We start from the raw sequence: 18,875 nt of genomic DNA on the forward strand, positions 1-18,875 counted from the left end.
TTACTTAAAAAAAAACAATGAAAAAGTTTTTTTTCAGCTGGAAGTAAGCAGCAGCATTAAAACTTAAAACGAACAGAAATTATTACCCATATGAGGGGCTCACCTCCTCCTAATACCTCGCTCTTTACGCTAAAGTATTTTTAGTAATTTCAACTGTTTATTCTGCGGCGTTTGTGATTCAGGGGTCATTCTTAATGAATTGGGACAAAATTTAAGCTTTAGTGTAAAGAGCAAGGTACTGACGAGGGGGCGAACCTTCTCATATATGTAATAAAAACATAAGAATACAAGAGTTCTTTACGTAAGTTAATTTATAAGTTACGTATATCTTTTACTTATAAAAAGATTCGTAAAAAATTAAAAGTTCTATTTGCCTTTTTAATTAACCGAAAATCGTAGGGCAACTAGGCTTCCTCCCCCGCTCTTTTTTTTCTCAAAATCATTCGATCAAAATTATGAGAAAGCCATTTAGCCAAAAAAAAATAAATATACAAATTTCGTTTTAATTATTCCTCTGCGGAGAGCCAAAATCAAACAGTTCGTGGTAACGAACTGTAGTAAGGAGCGACCCGGCTCAACAGTAAACGAAACTCTAAAAAACGAAATTTTGATGCTAAAATATACATCAAAAGAATCAGATTTTCACGTTGATTTTAAATATATAATTTTCATCAAATTTAGTCTTTGTCATCAAAAGTTACGAGCCAGAAAAAATTTGCCTTATTTTAGAAAATAGGGGGGAACCCCCTAAAACTCACATAAAAACTCACAGAAGTCGTAGGATCTTAACGAAAATCACACCACCGCATTTGGCGTATCAGAGAACCATGTAGCGAAATTTTCAAGCTCCTATCTACAAAAATGTGGAATTTCGTATTTTTTGCCAGAAGAAAAATCACGGGTGCGTGTTTTTTTCTTTTTTTCTTTTTTTTTTCTTTTCCCCAGGGGTCATCGTATCGACCAAGTGGTCCTAGAATGTCGCGAGAGGGCTCATTCTAACGGAAATGAAAAGTTCTAGTGCCCTTTTTAAGTGACCAAAAAATTGGAGGGCACCTAGGCCCCCTCCCACGCCCATTTTTTCTCCAAAGTCAACAGATCAAAATTTTGAGATAGCCATTTTGTTCTGCATAGTCAAAAACCATAATAACTATGTCTTTGGGAATGACTTACTCCCCCACAGTCCCTGGGGGAGGGGCTGCAAGTTACAAACTTCGACCAGTGTTTACATATAATAATGGTTATTGGGAAGTGTACAGTCGTTTTCAGGGGATTTTTTGTTTTGTTTTGGGGGTGGGTTGAGGGAAGGGGGCTATGTGGGAGGATCTTTCCTTGGAGAAATATGTCATGGGGGAACAGAAATTCAATGAAAAGGGCGCAGGATTTTCTAAAAATCCCTATTAAAAAAAAACAATGAAAAAATAAACATGGAAAAGTTTTTTCAATTGAAAGTAAAGAGTAGTATTGAAACTTAAAACGAACAGAGATTATTACGCATATGAGGGATTCTAAAAATACTTTAGCATAAAGAGCGAGGTATTTAGGAGGAGATAAATACCTCGCTCTTTATGCTATAGTATTTTTAGTAATTTGAACTATTTATTCTACAGCCTTTCTGATTTAGGGATCATTCGTAAAGAATTGGGACAAAACTTACGATTTAGTGTAAAGAACGAGGTGTTAACGAGGGTACAAACCCTCTCATATACAAAATAAAAATTAAAGAATATAAAAGTTTGTTACGTAAGATAATTCTTAAGTTACGTATATTTTTTACTAATAAAAAAATTCTCTAAAAATTCAATTTATGGTTGCCTTTTCTTGTTCAAAACAATCTTTGCCACAATTCTGCTTTTTAAAAATTAAAAACTTTAGCGTAAAGAGCGAGGGATTGCGGAGGGGACAACCCATTTATATACGGAGTAATTTCTGTTCGTTTTAAGTTTAAATGTCGCTCCTTACTTTCAGTTAAAAAAAAACTAGTTTTTTTTTATGTAATTTTTTCAAATATCCTTTCTGTTGCAGGACGTGAAAGATGAACCTAAGGATGTGCGTTTGCAGTTAAAGTTGCCCCAAAAATGTCTTGGACCAATCAGCAGGAGATGTTCTCCCTGGAGACCTATTTTGCGACAAAATCATACCACAGTGTACAAATTCAGTTTCGAAAACTTCCATTTTCGCAATTTTCCACCAAAATCACGATTGTTAGTTGGGTTACGAAATTCAGTGAGCATGGGACGGTAGTGGACTTATTTTTTAAAGCCACAAGGGGAACTTAATCAGGCAGGAAAGAGAGTGCAAAGAAAGAAAAAAATATTGCTGTAGTGAGTGACTACATTGTCCAGTTAAACGTGAGAACACGCCACAGTGACTCCCTTGTCATTTCGAGTTCTTGGCTGTGTCTACGTACTGATTTTCTAGGGCTGCGTTCTACTGAGTCCCTTACAGGAGCAATTTTTTCTTCTGTCCTTGCATTCTTTGCATGTCCTTGCACTCCTTTGTCATTCCGAGTTCTTGGCTGCGTCTATGCGCTGATTTCCTAGGGTTGCATCCTATTGAGTCCCTCACTGCAGCAATATTATTCTCTTTTTCCAGCCTGAATAGGTTCCCCCTGTAGCTTTAGAACATAAGTCCACAACTATTTTGGAGACATTCGTCCAAAATAGGTTGCAAAATAAGTTGCGACAATTGAAAAGTTTTCGAAACTGAATTTGAACACTCTGGTATGATTTTGTCACAAAATAGGTCTCCAGGGAGAATATCTTCTGCTGATTGGTCCAAGACAAGTTTGGGGCAACTATAGCTGCAAACGATCATCCAAAGGTTCACCTTTCATATCCTGCAACAGAAAGGATATTTGGTAAAAAAAAAAAATGGATTTTTTATCGAATAAAATATGGGTACGAATCTTTTTGGGTCACCCTGTATAATGCATCAACTCTTACAGCTCCTCAGTTCTCATTAGAGGGTGTACGGTAATAACCCTTCAAGCTTGCCAGTCTCCTCCTTGGATATTTGATTCTTGTTTGGGGGTCGAAATCCCGACACAGGCATTTTTGCGAGTAGAAGGCTGCGATGCCTTTTTTGGGGATTTGTGCTTTCAGTAAAGCCCTAGAGGGGACATTATCATTTTCTTCTCTTATCTTCCTTCATATTGAGAAAAAATTTCCGACTAAGCTTGTAACATGGAGGCTGCGTGGTGACAGCACTTTTAATTTGGAACCCCACATAGAACTAGTTTGAGGGGTGCGCTTTTTCAGGGATGATAACCATTAGGTAATATTAAAGCATTGCTGCACGAATTTTAGACTTGAACTGAAAGAACATGGAGGAAATTGTAGCCTCCCTCACATTTAAGGAAGTCCTCGATGAAAGTTCGTAGCGACAAACTGTAGTAACATGAAACAGTAGTTCGCAGTAACAAAAATTCTGAGAACTATTTGAATGTATTTATATTGCGTGCCACTATCAGATGCCACGTTGACACGTGGTATAACAGTAGTCTCTAGAAACACATATAGTTTGTAAAAGTTTATCAAAAAATTGACGGTCATAAAGTATTGTATAGTTGCGCAGCAGTTATTACGGCACAGGTCAGAGGATGGTCAGCTGAGCTACCTAAGGCCTCAATAAAAGCATCTTTGGGATTATTTCTAGAACTTTTTGTAAGAGGCACTTTGAATGAATTGGATAAACGATCGCAAGAATATGGATTAAATTGAACATTAACTTCTGGCCTTCCTTCAATTGGAAGAATATATACATGAATGAATATAGGATTTGGCGTGCAGTATAGTTTCTCCGTTGATGAAATGCACCTCTTATTGTGGAAACCCTAGTTTATTTACTAAATTAATAGTAGTTCATTTTAAAGAAAAATTGAAGAGTAAATACACTAAACGATCCCTTTACCTCGAGGCATCGTTATTCAATAGCTAGAATTAATATAAAGAATGGTGGCTGAGGGACGGTAACCCTCTTATATTTGAATAACTCTGGATATGGTAGTAAAAAATTGATTAATTAAAAAAGAAAGGAAAGCAATTACTTGGTGAAAACGGAGGGCGACATTGAAAGCGGTGGCTGCCTTCCCTTTATCTTCCACTCTTTACAATAAAGTTTGGTTTTTTTCTTCCCAAAAATTAAACAACGAATGCTGTAACACAAGAGAAATAGAAATTAGATAAAATTGTTTTCATAATTGCTCAATAACATCTGTATTATGATAAAGAAATTTTCATTACAAATCCTCTTAAAGGTAATTAAAACACTTACTACTACCAACTTTTGTACTTGTGTATTATATGAGAAACGCACTCGAGAACTTGTATCACAATTAGCTTCGTCTGTAAAAACTACAACAAAGAATTATGGAAGGGGACCCGCCCAGAGCGCATTATATTAAATACGTAACCTAAAGTAACCTAAACAAATTAATAACTCAATATTTAATTAAAATATAGCTATAGCGTATTTCTCCAATGGGCCGAAGCTCATTGTCTGGTATTAACACTTTAAACAAGAGCTAAGAGCTCATACGGTACTTGTGACGGGGCCGAAAGACCCAGGAGCCTGGAGCTCATATGACATGAGCTCTAGCAGAATTTTAAGAATCAATGGATTGATTTAAAAGGAAAATCAAAGGCTTAATGCTGGTCAGGATTTAAAATGGGAGTCCTGAGACACGAGGTATTTCTAAATATAAAAATTCGTTAAAATCCGATCACCAAATCATAAGTTAAAAAACCTGATTTTTTCTAATTTTTCCTCTCCCTTCAGCCCCCATATAGTCGAAATCGGGGAAAATGACTTTATCAAGTAAATTGTACAGGTCCCTGACACGCCTACCAATTTTCATCGTCCTAACACGTCCAGAATCACCAAACTAGCCAAAGCACTGGACCCTTCTAACTCCCCCAAAGAGAGCGGATCCAGTCCGGTTACGTCAATCACGTATCTACGATATTTACTTACTCTACCCACCAAGTTTCATCCCGATCTCGCCAATCTAAGCGTTTTCCAAGATTTCCGGTTTCCCCTTCCGACTCCCTCCAATGTCACCATATCTGGTCCGGATTTAAGATAAGAGCTTTGAGACATGAGTTCCTTCTAAATATCAAATTTCATTAAGATCCGGTCACCCGTTCTTAAGTTAAAAACACCTCAATTTCTCAAATTTTTCTGAATTAACGCCCCCCCAACTCCCCCAAAGAGAGCAGATCCGTTGCAATTATGCCAATCACGTATCTAGAACTTGTGTTTATTCTTTCCATCAAGTTTCATCCCGATCTCTCCACTCTAAGCGTTTTCCAAGATTTCCGGTTTGAAAGATTTCTGTTTCCCCTCACCAGCCCCCTATGTCGCCGGATCCGATTCGAATTGAAAATGGAGCATCTGAGATATAAAATCTTTCTAAAATCTTTCTATATATCAAGTTTCATTAAGATCCGATCACCCATTCGTAAGATAAAAACACTTCAATATTCACGTTATCCAAGAATTCTGGTTTCCCCTCCAATTCCCCCCATTGTCACCGGATCTGGTCCGGATTTACAATAAGAGCTCTGAAGCACAAGATCCTTCTAAATATCAAATGTCAGTAAAATCCGATCACCCGTTCGTAAGTCACAAATACCTAATTTTTTCTATTTTTTCCAAATTCCCCCTCAGCTCCCCAAAAGCTAGCGTATCTGGTCCGGTTATTTCAGCCACATATCTTGGACTTGTGCTTATTCTTCCCACCAAGTTTCATCCTGATCTCTCGACTCTAAGCCTTTTCCAGTTCCCCCCACCCCAACTCCCCCAAATGACACCGGATACGGTCGGGATTTAAAATAAGAGATCTGAGTTACGAAATCCATCAAAATATGAAATTTCATTAATATCCGATCACTTCTTCGTAAGTTAAAGATACCTCATTTTTTCTTCGTTTTCAGAATTAACCCTCCCCCAAACTCCCCCAAAGAGAGCGGATCCGTTCCGGTTATGTCAATCGCGTATCTAGGAATTGTGCTTATTTTTCCCACCAAGTTTCATCCCGATCCCTCCACTCTAAGCGTTTTCCAAGATTTTAGGTTTCCCCGTCCGACTCCCCCCAATATCACTAGATCCGTTCTGGATTTAAAATGAAAGCTCTGAGACACGATATCCTTCTAAATATCAAATTTCATTAAGATCTGATATCCCGTTCGTAAGTTAAAAATACCTCATTTTTCTAATTTTTCCGAATTAACCGTCTCCCCATCCCCACCCCCCAGATAATCGAAGCGGGGAAACGACTATTTCTAATTTAATCTGGTCTGGTCCCTCATACGCCTGCCAAATTGTATCACCCTAGCTTATCTGGAAGTGACTAAACTAGCAAACCCGGGACAGACAGACCGACAGACAGGCTGACCGACAGAATTTGTGATCGCTATATGTCACTTGGTTAATACCAAGTGCCATAAAAACGGGTAATACCTCATGTTCCCGATACAAGTTCTCGAGTGGGTTTTTCGTATAATACTTAAGTACACATTTTTTTTACGCTTAAAAGGTTTTCAGTAAAGCACTGTTTTATACCTTAGTGTACACTCGGGGGGAGTAAAATTGGGGAAAGTATCTTATATACGGAAAAATCTGTGTTAATTTTAAGTTTCGTTGTTGCTGTTTACTTGCATTTGAAAAAAAAAACTTTTCTTTTATTTAATAGTCCTTCTGGCTTAATGACTTCTTCAAACAAAATATAAAAATGATATCTATAAGTTTCTACTTCTTGAGAGTCCATATAGCTTAACAATGACAAAAAGTTTTGAATAAAGCAGGAAAGCCTAAGAATAATAAAATTTATGACAAAGGAATTAATCCCAAAGCCAAATGTTTATTAAAACCAGTTGGTAAACAGATTAGCATTTATAGCTGCTGAATCATTTCTACAGAAGCAGCTGCGAAATCACGAGGAGAAGCTTTTTTTGGACATTGATTGAGACTCAAAGACAGTAGTATCCACAGAATTATTGGTTACTTCTTGAGTAACAATAGCAGCAAATATTCTATATCGACATAATACAGCAATAGCAAACCCCATCATTATATCGTTATTCGCACCATTCCTGTAAGCGGTTTATGTAAATGCCCCATTGTCAAGTCTCGCAATACCAAGAATAGGTGTCATCTTACGAAAGGGGGCTGTAATCTTGAATCTTTTGTCAAGTCTTTCTTCACCTCTTCAAAACTTCAATCCCTATAGCTATGCGTGCGATAAAGCAAGCATTGTCACACTAAGATACCAGATAAGAGACCAGAGACGACATAATCATGATCAAAGGAGGTGACAACTTCTTTTAAAGGTTATTTTGTTTGCTTTTTTGCATAGTAATAAAAAATGAATTTTAATTTATAACCCGTAGAAGAAGCACTAACAAATTAAAGAAAATTTAAGGTTTTTGAGGAGAGGCCTTGTCACCAAAACCCCTAAGTACACCCCCCCCCCCCCCATTTGTGTTATATATTTAGGCCACGTGTCTCATAGTACTAAACTAATACAGTTTTTCCCATAGTAATTAACTACGAAAAGGGTGTAAGATTCAAATTAAGCCACACACGTACCTGCAGCACCCTGAATAAAGACTCAAACCGTAGATATATTCTAGAAAAATTTTGAACATTTTTTGTTAAAATCAAAATTATTCCGACATTTGTATTTTTTTCTGTCTAATCACAAGATCCTGGACCCCTGTCAGCCTACTTTCCAAACAGTGGTGCAAATTCAATAAGACGTTGAGAGGGGGAAGGGGGCAATATATCTCTTCCAAAATCTATAGGGGGCAATTCTGTCTTTTTTCGATTCTATTTCAATGAAAATACCAAAAGGAGTGTTTTCCCATGGAAATAGAGAAGAAAGGTATTTTTTGCTAAAAACCTTTTATGGCAAATAACCAGGGAAGGGAACAAGTTCAAACCCGTGGGTGCAACTATTCCAAACTTGATAATTATTTAATATGTCTTGGCTCTTTCGGTTAACGATTGTTCAGGAGGCACACCCATTGTACCTCATGGGATTGTTTTAGCTAATGTGAACAATCATTTGTTCAGTCCACAAATGACTGTCATAAAGTTTAATAAAGTAAGCACATATTAAAAAAAAAGTGTTTGATAATCCGTCTGAATCAACATACTTAAAGCTCTCTGATCTATATTAATAATTCTATATTTTCCAAAATACATCTGATAAAAATTTTGTTCAAAATAGTTCAAAGGTCAAATATCTATTCCTCCGAGTTTAACAAAACCCTTCAAAGCCCCCAGGGAATGAGCTGTAAATTATACAGGTTGCCTATTGTTAATGTATAAGATTTTCATTGAATGGATGGTCGTATAAACTTTGAAGAAGGCTCATTCATTTGGAAATCCGAAGTTCTGGTGCCTTTTTTAAGAGTCAAAAGTGATCAAAGAACAACCCACCATGCCCTTTCTTCCCTAAAGGCATCCGATCAAAATTTTAAGATCTTTTTTTTTTTTTCGAAATAGTTCCAAGGCCAAATTATTGTCCCTTCGGGGTTGACAAAATCCCCCCGAGACTGGGAACAAGGGTTGTAAGCTATACACCAAGGGCATTTGAGGATTTTATGGAAGGGTGGCTGCGTAAACTTTGGAGGGGGGCTCATTCGACTGGAGATCAGAAGTTCTAGTGTTCTTTTTAAGAGCCAAAAGTGATCGGAGGATCACCAGTCCCTCTAAGCTCTTTTCCCCGAATGTGTCCGATAAAATTTTAAAATAACTATTTTGATTAAAATAGTTCAAAGGTTAAATAACTATGCCTTCAGGGTAGAAGTTTAGGCCCGATCTATCCGATCAGGGCCATATCCCTTCGAATCCCGGTGCCGGTACTTTTTTAAACTGGTGAATATTTGGCAGAGTTTCATAAAGACGCTGGTATCATTGACTAAGTATAAGCTACCTGGTTGCTACGTAATATTATAGATGTTTTTCTTCGGGATTTTTCTTCAAGGTTGTTACGTATAAGTTAATTGTTTACCTATGTAATTATTTAAAAAACAAAAAGGGGCAGGTAGGAAAAACTCTCAAGACGCTAATCAAGTAGAAACCCCCCTCCCCCGGATATAAAAAATTGATCGGGGTATCCCTTACTCCAATGTTTCTTTATGTAGATGACGTAGTTTCGCGTGTAAATGCCACTTGTTTTGATAGATCTTTCTAGTGTCACTAGTCAAGAGGGGAGTCTTCGGAGGGATTTTTAAAGGTAGGGTATTCTTCATATTTTTCTTTTGTTTTTTCCGAACTTTGTTTGAAATTTTAAGATAACCATTTTGTTCAAAATAGTCCAAAAATTAAATAACTGTGCCTCAAGGGTAGTAGCGCAGGACCAATCTTTGCGATCCTGGCCCTATCCCTTCGAATCTCGGTGACGGTAATTTTTTTAGAGTTTCTTCAAAACGATGGTATAATGGATTATGTACACCTTGATATTACGTAATACTACAGGAGATGTTCTTCTGTTTTTAAGTTAAACAACCAAATATAGAAAAGCACCATGCTTACTTCCTTAACTCCAATCCGGCGTGGATGGCCGACTCAAGTATTTCAAACAGTTTGTGGTAACGAACTGTAGTAAGGAGCGACCCGGCTCAATAGTAACCAAAACTCTAAAAAATTGAATTTTGATATCAATAGCTACATCAAAAGAATTGCATTTTAATGCTGATTTTAAATATATAAGTTTCATCAAGTTTAGTCTTACCCATCAAAATTTACGAGCCTGAGAAAATTTGCCTTATTTAGGAAAATAGGGGGAAAAAACCCCTAAAACTCGTAGGATCTTAACGAAAATGACACCATCAGATTCAGCGTATCAGAGAACCCTACTGTAGAAGTTTCAAGCTCCTATCTACAAAAATGTGGAATTTTGTAATTTTTTGCCAGGAGACAAATCACGGGTGCGTGTTTATTTGTTTTTTTTTCCAGGGGTCATCGTATCGACCAAGTGGTCCTAGAATGTCGCAAGAGGGCTCATTCTAACGGAAATGAAAAGTTCTAGTGCCCTTTTTAAGTGACCAAAAAAATTGGAGGGCATCTAGGCCCCCTCCCACGCTCATTTTTTCCCAAAGTCAACGGATCAAAATTTTGAGATAGTCATTTTGTTCAGCATAGTCGAAAACCATAATAACTATGTCTTTGGGGATGACTTACTCCCCCAAAATCCCTGGGGGAGGGGCTGCAAGTTACAAACTTTAACCAGTGTTTACATATAGTAATGGTTATTGGGAAGTGTACAGACGTTTTCAGGGGGATTTTATTTTGTTTGGGGGTGGGGCTGAGGAGAGGGGGCTATGTTGGAGGATCTTTCTTTGGATGAATATTTCATGGGGGAAGAGAAATTCAATGAAAAGGGGGCGGGATTTTTTAGCATTACTATTAAAAATAAAACAATGAAAATATAAACATGAAAAGTTTTTTCAATTGAAAGTAAGGAGTAGCATTAAAACTTAAAACTAACAGAGATTATTACGCATATGAGGGGTTCTAAAAATACTTTAGCTTAAAGAGCGAGGTATTTAGGAGGAAATAAATACTTCGCTCTTCATGCTAAAGTATTTTTAGTAATTTCAACTATTTATTCTACGGCGTTTCTGATTCAGGGGTCATTCTTAAAGAATTGGGACCAAACTTAAGATTTGGTGTGAAGAGCGAGGTATTAACGAGGGGACAAATCCCCTCATATATATAATCAAAAATATAAGAATATAAAAGTTTGTTACGTAAGTTAATTCTTAAGTTACGTATATTTTTTACTAATAAAAACGTGTTGCCTTTTTAGTAACCTATTTGCGTAAGTAACCTAGTTTTAGTAAGTTCTAGTTGCCTTTTTAAGTAACCGAAAAACTGGAGGGCAACTAGGCCTCCTTCCCCACCCCTTATTTCTCAAAATCGTCTGATCAAAACTAAGAGAAAGCCATTTAGCCAAAAAAAGAATTAATATGAAAATTTCATTTTAATAATTTTATGTACGGAGAGCCAAAATCAAACATGCATTAATTCAAAAACGATCAGAAATTAAATAAAAAAACTAGTTTTTTTTAACTGAAAGTAAGAAGTGACATTAAAACTTAAAACGAACAGAAATTACTCCGTATATAAAATGGGTTGTCCCCTCCCCAATCCCTCGCTCTTTACGCTAAAGTTTGACTCTTTGCCACAATTCTACTTTTTAAAACAATTAAAAACTTTAGCGTAAAGAGCGTGGGGTTGCGGAGGGGACAACCCATTTCATATACGGAGTAATTTCTGTTCGTTTTAAGTTTTAATGTCGCTCCTTACTTTCAGTTAAAAAAACTAGTTTTTTTTATTTATTCTCTCTAAATTCATTGTGATAAAGCTTTATTTAAGTTCCATATTACCTTCCGTCCATAGAACTACAGACTGATGGTCGTTGGGAAAGTTTTCTCACCCGATATTTTTTTCTAATTACCTACAATGTAGGTAAAATCGTCATAGTAGTTTAAAAAGCAACAACAACAAAAAAACAAGCGGCTTATGTAAAAACGAGGAAAGCTCCAACAAATTTCTGAGTTGGGGATGGGGCAGAAAATGCCTGGTGGTTTCCAGAATCGGGAAAAATACATTTTTCGTCCATCGTTTTCTTAATTGATCCTAAACCAAAAGTGGATAAGTGTGTGTTTTCAAACGGTCTTTGATATTTCCTGATGTTGGTATTTTTATCACGTCTCTCCGCTCTTTCGGATCTCTGGCCCCTGCAAATGAGCTTGGGGTCTTCAACTCTCCTAAATGTCGCTTCACTTCACTCAGGGACTCAGCCCTTATAAGCTTAGTGTCCCATATCCTTCTCTCAAGCTATGCCCAGGCCTTTGGAACTCTAATACAAGTGGTTTTATTTCACCCCTATCTTCTGCACTTAACTTTGTCCTTTATGACATTTTCTTTCAACTCCAAGAAGTTGCAACCCCTCGCATGGTTTTCAGCTATTTTTCTTTATCTACAAATTATCGAAATCATTAAACATACACTCCTAATGTAAGTTTTGAGTTAATATTAGTTTTAATCTTATAATGAAAAAGGTTTGGGGCCCAGTTTGGGCCACGTTTTTTTATTGGTGGGAGGAGGCACTCTCAAATGCAGTATGTGCCCCCGCCCTCTTTTATATAGTAGGTTCCTCTTGGCCCGGGGATGTACATCTCACAGTTTGAAATTTTCACGGGAAACAAAGTCTTAGCGCATTACCGCCTACAAGATCCCCAAATACTCTCTCCCTCCAAAGAAAATTTATAGTTCACTTGGCCAAGCAACAATCCTTAAAAGTTTCAAGCCAATTGTAAAAAATTGTTTGTCGAACCCCAATTGTAAGGGGGCCTGTGCCTCAGACTAAACATTAGGCATGTCTTTTTAAAAGCCAAAAGCGATGGGAGGATAACCAGCATCTATGTGGGTGTTACATAATAGTTAATTGTTTACCTACGTAAAGCCCTAGCAACCAATTCCATCGGGACTCTAAAAACGAGCAGGTGCTATTATTTGTTGATCTATTACGTGCACCTGGTTGTTAAGTTGTTATCAACCCTATAGAAACATTTGTTGTAGAAAAACAACACTGTAATCTTTGAGCTTAGACTGACATCTTGCCGTAAGAAAAATATTGCTTTTAGCAACATCTTTCGATTTTGCTAAAAGATGACAGTCGATTGATGCCATCGGGGAGCTGCTGTGTGACGCCTGGCTTAAACAGTTAGTCACTAAACCAAAGGATAAGAAAAACGAATGAAAAGGTAGGCAATTTCTAAACCAGGAACTGGAAATAAAATGAAAAGGTGGGAGATTCCTCGTATGTCATATGTGTATAAAATATATACAACTAGCTGTTGGGGTGGCGCTTCGTGCCACCCCAACACCTAGTTGGTGGGGGCGCTTCGCGCCCCCCCCAAGCCCCCCGCGCGCGTAAGTCGTTACGCGCCATATTAGTTACGCGCCATTGTAGTTGTGTCCCTATGTCCCACCTGTGAATATAGATATATATATATATATATATATATATATATATATATATATATATATATATATATATATATATATATATATATATATATATATATATATATATATATATATATATATATATATATATATATATATATATATATATATATATATATATATATATATATATATATATATATATATATATATATATATATATATATATATATGTTTTTAACTACGTAAAACTTGCGAATATACAACATTCTTTGCTGTCCCATTGTCTGTGCATATAAATAGATTGTCAGGTTTACCGACTCTTGAACATGCAACATATAATGGTCCATGAGAAAACAATCCGTATTCAGATCTATACCTCATGATTCTAATGATTGCCCTTGAGCTTTGTTGATGGTGATTGCTAATCGACCATTCCCTGAGTCGCCATCGTCATTTATATATCCCCCTGTGCACCCCGGCGTCCCCTTTGTAGTTATGTCCCTGTGTCCCGGTCGTCATTTATATTCCCTGTGTCCCGGTCGTCATTTGTGTCCCGGTGTTCCAGTCTGTGATTTCTCTTTGAGTGTCCCGGGCGTCATTTATATTCCTTGTGTCCCGGTGTCCCGGTCGTCATTTATATCCCCCTGTGCCCCCCGGCGTCCCCATTGTAGTTGTGTCCCTGTGTCCCGGTCGTCATTTATATTCCCTGTGTCCCGGTCGTCATTTGTATCCCGGTGTCCCGGTCTGTATATACATTCGTTTTTTAGTTTTGTTTTTCTCCTTTATTTTTTTCCTTTTTTCTTTTTTTTCTTTTTTAGTTTATTTAGATTTTTAGATTTTTTAATTTTTTTATTAGTTTTTAGTTTTTTTGTAGTTTTTACCATTTTTTTAGTTTTTTTAGTTTTTTTTTTACTTATGTCCTGGTCGTCATTTATACTCCCTGTGTCCCGGTCGTCATTTGTGTCTCGGTGCTTTGTTGATTGCTAATTTATATTATATTTATATTTATATTTTTTATATTTATTAATTTTTTTTAGTTTTCTTTTTCTCTTATTTTTCAGTTTTTTCCTTTTTTTTAGTTTTTTCTTTTTTAGTTTTTAGTTTTTTTTTTGTTTTTTACCTTTTTTTAGTTTTTTTTAGTTTTTTTAGTTTTTTAGCTTTTTTAGTTTTTTTATTAGTTTTTAGTTATTTTTTAGTTTTTGCCTTTTTTTAGTTTTTTCAGTTTTTTTTAGTTTTTAGTTTTTTACCTTTTTTTAGTTTTTTTTAGTTTTTTAGCTTTTTTAGTTTTTTTTTCTTTTTAGTTTTTTTTGTAGTTTTTACCTTTTTTAGTTTTTCTTCTTCTTTTGTATTAGTGTGAAATAATTCAGACGTCATTTGCGGACAAACACGACGTCACTCGACAGACAGACAGACAGACATAACCCACAAACAACTTATTTTTATATATATTTATTCATATTTTTTTAGTTTTCTTTTTCTCTTTTATTTTTCAGTTTTTTCCTTTTTTTTAGTTTTTTTCTTTTTTAGTTTTTAGTTTTTTTTAGTTTTTTACCTTTTTTTAGTTTTTTTTAGTTTTTTTAGTTTTTTAGCCTTTTTAGTTTTTTTATTAGTTTTTATTTTTTTTGTAGTTTTTGCCTTTTTTTATTTTTTTCAGTTTTTTTTTAGTTATTAGATTTTTACCTTTTTTTAGTTTTTTTAGTTTTTTAGCTTTTTTAGTTTTTTTTTTTCTTTTTAGTTTTTTTTGTAGTTTTTACCTTTTTTAGTTTTTTTCTTCTTTTGTATTAGTGTGAAATAATTCAGACGTCATATGCGAACAAACATGACGTCACCTGATCCACAGATCCACACACAGACAACTTATTTTTATATATATGGATTTAAAATTACTGTTGTTGAAATCCACAAAGTGTGCAAGAATTTGGATCATTAGTAAGATGCATTTCCTCATGTTGTAAAAATACAACATCGGACGGTCGTAGCTCAAAATTGTGAAACGAATAACGCGTTCCAAAAATGCGCGATAATAAACAAAAAATATTGTTTGTCTTAGGCTCGTGGTTGTTACTATTATAGACCAGCGTATCCATAAGAATAATCTATATTATATTTTAGAAGTTAAATAATTTTTGTTTTCTTTCTAGATGGCGGAATCTTACGACAGACTAAGAAAACGAGCTCAAAATCGCCGAATTGATGCAGAAGAGGCCGCCAAGTATATTTTTGACATTCCAGAAAACAGGTTGTCGGACTTGTCCGATGATGATGATGACGATGATCCAGACTTCCCGTCTCCAGAAGATCTTATCGATGAGCCTGATGAAGACTTATTGCCTCTACTGGACAATCCCCACTTTTATTTGGAACAGGATGACGTTGAGGCTAACACTGAACCCAGCGACGATTACTCGGTGGAAACTCCACCCTCCAGTCAGCAACAGCAACCGGGAACAGCAAGTACTGCAAAATCAAAGAAGAAATGAAAAGTTCAAGAAAAATTCGGCTGGAGAAAAGTAGAGATAGAAAAAGTTGATCTGTCTTGGAAAGGAGAGCCTCGCCAAGTTCCAGGCATCTTAGAGACTCCACTGAAATACTTCCAAAAATTCTTTGACAATGATCTTCTTGAGCTGATAGTTGAACAATGTAACCTCAGTGCACTTCAAACTGAGGGATGCAACCTCTCCCTCACTGTCGAAGAGCTAAAAGTTTTCATGAGCATTATTCTATTATTGGGGGTGATAAGAGTTCCCTATTATCGAATGCACTGGGAAGCAGCTACCAGATACCCACAAATTGCCGACAAGATGGGCCAACAAAGATTGGATAAAATCAAAAGTTTTCTTCACTTCAACGACAACAGTGAGGCTAAGAAACCTGGAGAACAAGGATTTAACAAGCTATACAAGATCGACCCGTCCTGGGTCATATCCGTTCCAAGTTTCTTGAAGTCACTCCCGAAGAACACCATTAAATTGACGAGCAAATGATTCCTTTCAAGGAGCGAAGCAACTTGAGACAATATCTGCCTAAAAAGCTGACGAAGTGGGGAATAGAAGTCTTCACAAGAGCTGGTGTGTCAGGTTTTGTACATGATTTTGAAGTTTATCAAGGGAAGGCCACTCTTGTTGAAGATGACATAGAGCCGGATCTTGGAGTCGGAGGCAACATAGTTTTACGTCTGATAAGCACCTTGCCAGAGAAAATGAACTCCAAGATTTATTTTGACAACCGGTTTTCAGGCTTGAAACTAATGAGTTTGCTCAAAATCAAAGGATTCCCTTGTATTGGTACGTTCAACAAAGCACGACTGAAGGGCTGCCCGCTCCTCAAAGATGGTGAAATGAAGAAACGAGAGAGAGGAACTTCAGATTACAGGACTGACATTAATTCCGGCGTTATTGTAGTGAAATGGTTAGATAACAACACGGTTTGCTCGGCTTCGACGTATGCAGGAATAACACCATAGGATACGTGTAGACGCTGGAACGTGAAGGATAAATCCAGGGTTGAAGTTTCAAGGCCAGCCATTGTTTATGAGTACAACTGTCATATGGGTGGCGTAGATTTAGCGGACATGATGGCGGAGATGTGCCGAACTCATCTTCGGACACGAAAATGGTATATGAGAATCTTCTGGTGGCTTATTGACACAGCAGTCTGTAATAGCTGGCTTCTTTTCAGCTCAGACGTCAAAGCACTGACTTTAAGGAGAGACGAATCGATGATCTTGAGAACCTTCAGATCTGAAGTTGCTGCAGGGTTGTATGCCTTGGCGCGTGTGATGCCCCAACTTAAACGTGGTAGACCATCCGCAGATGTCGAAGCAAGTCCCAGCCCCATTCGAAGTTGCAACCGAATCCGACCGGCAATATCTGCTCAAGCCGATGGACTTGATGACTCGCCAAAAAAGACTTACAAGCAGAGCCGCTGCAAAGAGTGCAAATCAGGATATACCACCTTTGAATGCGAAAGATGTGACCTTCCACTGTGCCTTACTGCCAAAAGCAATTGTTTTAAAGCCTTTCATACCAATTGAAAGTGCCCCATTTTTATATATTTGAGAGGCTAATGTTGTATTTTTACAACGTGTTCTAAAATTGACAATTTTGAATAAATCATGCAAACAAAATTTTTTTTGTCAATAGTCTGACCTAGAGATCACATGGGAAGCGTTGGAGATTTTTCCTGGTATTCGTTCTTATAGTGGCCTGTCAAGGGTTAATTGTTTGAAATGAGCTAGACAAGGATAGTTTAAGTTAGGTATTGACGTCAGTGACGTGTTAGGTAAGCATCAATGTGCAAATGATTTCACTACCCATTTATCGATCCCATATTTAAAACTGAATGACAATGATTCACCTTATCATTTCTTTGGAAGTCATTTTTGAGGATCCTATTTTATTCCCCACATTTTTATTTAGTTTTCTCTAAAACTCTATTTAAGATTTTAAGATAACTGTTTTGTTCAAAATAGTCCAAAGGCTAAATAACTAAGCCTCCAGGATAGTAGTGTAGGCCCAATCTATCTGGTCCGGGCCTTATCCCTTTGAATCCCTGTGCCGGCACTTTTTTTAAAAATAGTGAGTATATGGCAGAGTCTTCCAAAGGCTGGTATTATTGATTAATACACATGGACATTAAGTAATACTAAAGGAGATTTTTTTTCTTTGGGTATTCCTTTTTTCAAAGTTGTTACATAAAAGTTAATTGTTTACCTATGCAAATGTTTAAAAAACTTTCAAGACTCTAATCAAGTGGAGAACCACCAGATGTAATGTAAATGAATATGATATCCCTTACTCCAGTGTTTACTTATGTATATGACGTAATTTGGCGTGTCAATGACACTTTTTTTATAGACCTTACTAGGGCAACTAGTCAAGCGGGGAGCCCCCAGATGTAAATAAGGATGAGACAATTTGCACATACATGGGTGTTACAACATAGTTAATTGTTTACCTATGCAAAGCCCTAGCAACCAATTCCATCGGGGCCCTAGCAACCAGCCGGTATTATTATTTATTGATCTATTGCGCGCACCTGGTTCTTCCATTATTATTAATCGTTTGACGCGAGCTAGACAAGGATATGTTAAGTTAGGTATTGAAGTCTTTGAGGTGTTACGTAAGCATCATTGTGCAAATGATTTCACTAGCCAGTTATTGATCCCATATTTATTAAATAAAAAAAAACTAGTTTTTTTTTAACTGAAAGTAAGGAGTGATATTAAAACTTAAAACGAACAGATATTACTCCGTTTATGAAAGGGGCTGTTCCCTTCTCAACGTTCCGCTCTTTACGCTAAATTTTTGTCTCTTTCTCTCAATTCTACTTTATTAAGCAGTAAAAAACTTTAGCGTAAAGAGCGGGGCGTTGAGAAGGAACAGCCCCTTTCATATAAGGAGTAATATCTGTTCGTTTTAAGTTTTAATGTCGCTCCTTACTTTCAGTTAAAAAATCTAGTTTTTTTATTTAGTTTCTGAACGTTTTTGAATTAATGCATGTTTGATTTTGGCTCTCCGCACAGACATTATTAAAATGAAACTTGCATGTTAATTCTTTTTTTGGCTAAATGGCTTTCTCTTAGTTTTGATCAGACGATTTTGAGAAAAAAGCATTGGAGGAGGAAGCCTAGTTGCCCTCCAATTTTTCGGTTACTTGAAAAGGTAACTAGAACTTTTAATTTTCAAATTTCTCAAAAGCTTTTAATTTTTTACGAATGTTTTTATTAGTAAAAAATATACGTAACTTAAGAACTAACTTATGTAACGAACTTTAATTATTCTCATATTTTTATTATGCATATGACAGGGGTATGTCCCCTCGTTAATACCTCACTCTTTACACTAAAGCTTAAATTTCGTCCCAACTCTTTAAGAATGACCTCTGAA

The sequence above is a fragment of the Artemia franciscana genome, chromosome 5, assembly GCF_032884065.1.
Source record: "Artemia franciscana chromosome 5, ASM3288406v1, whole genome shotgun sequence".
In the NCBI taxonomy this organism is placed as follows: Eukaryota; Metazoa; Arthropoda; class Branchiopoda; order Anostraca; family Artemiidae; genus Artemia; species Artemia franciscana.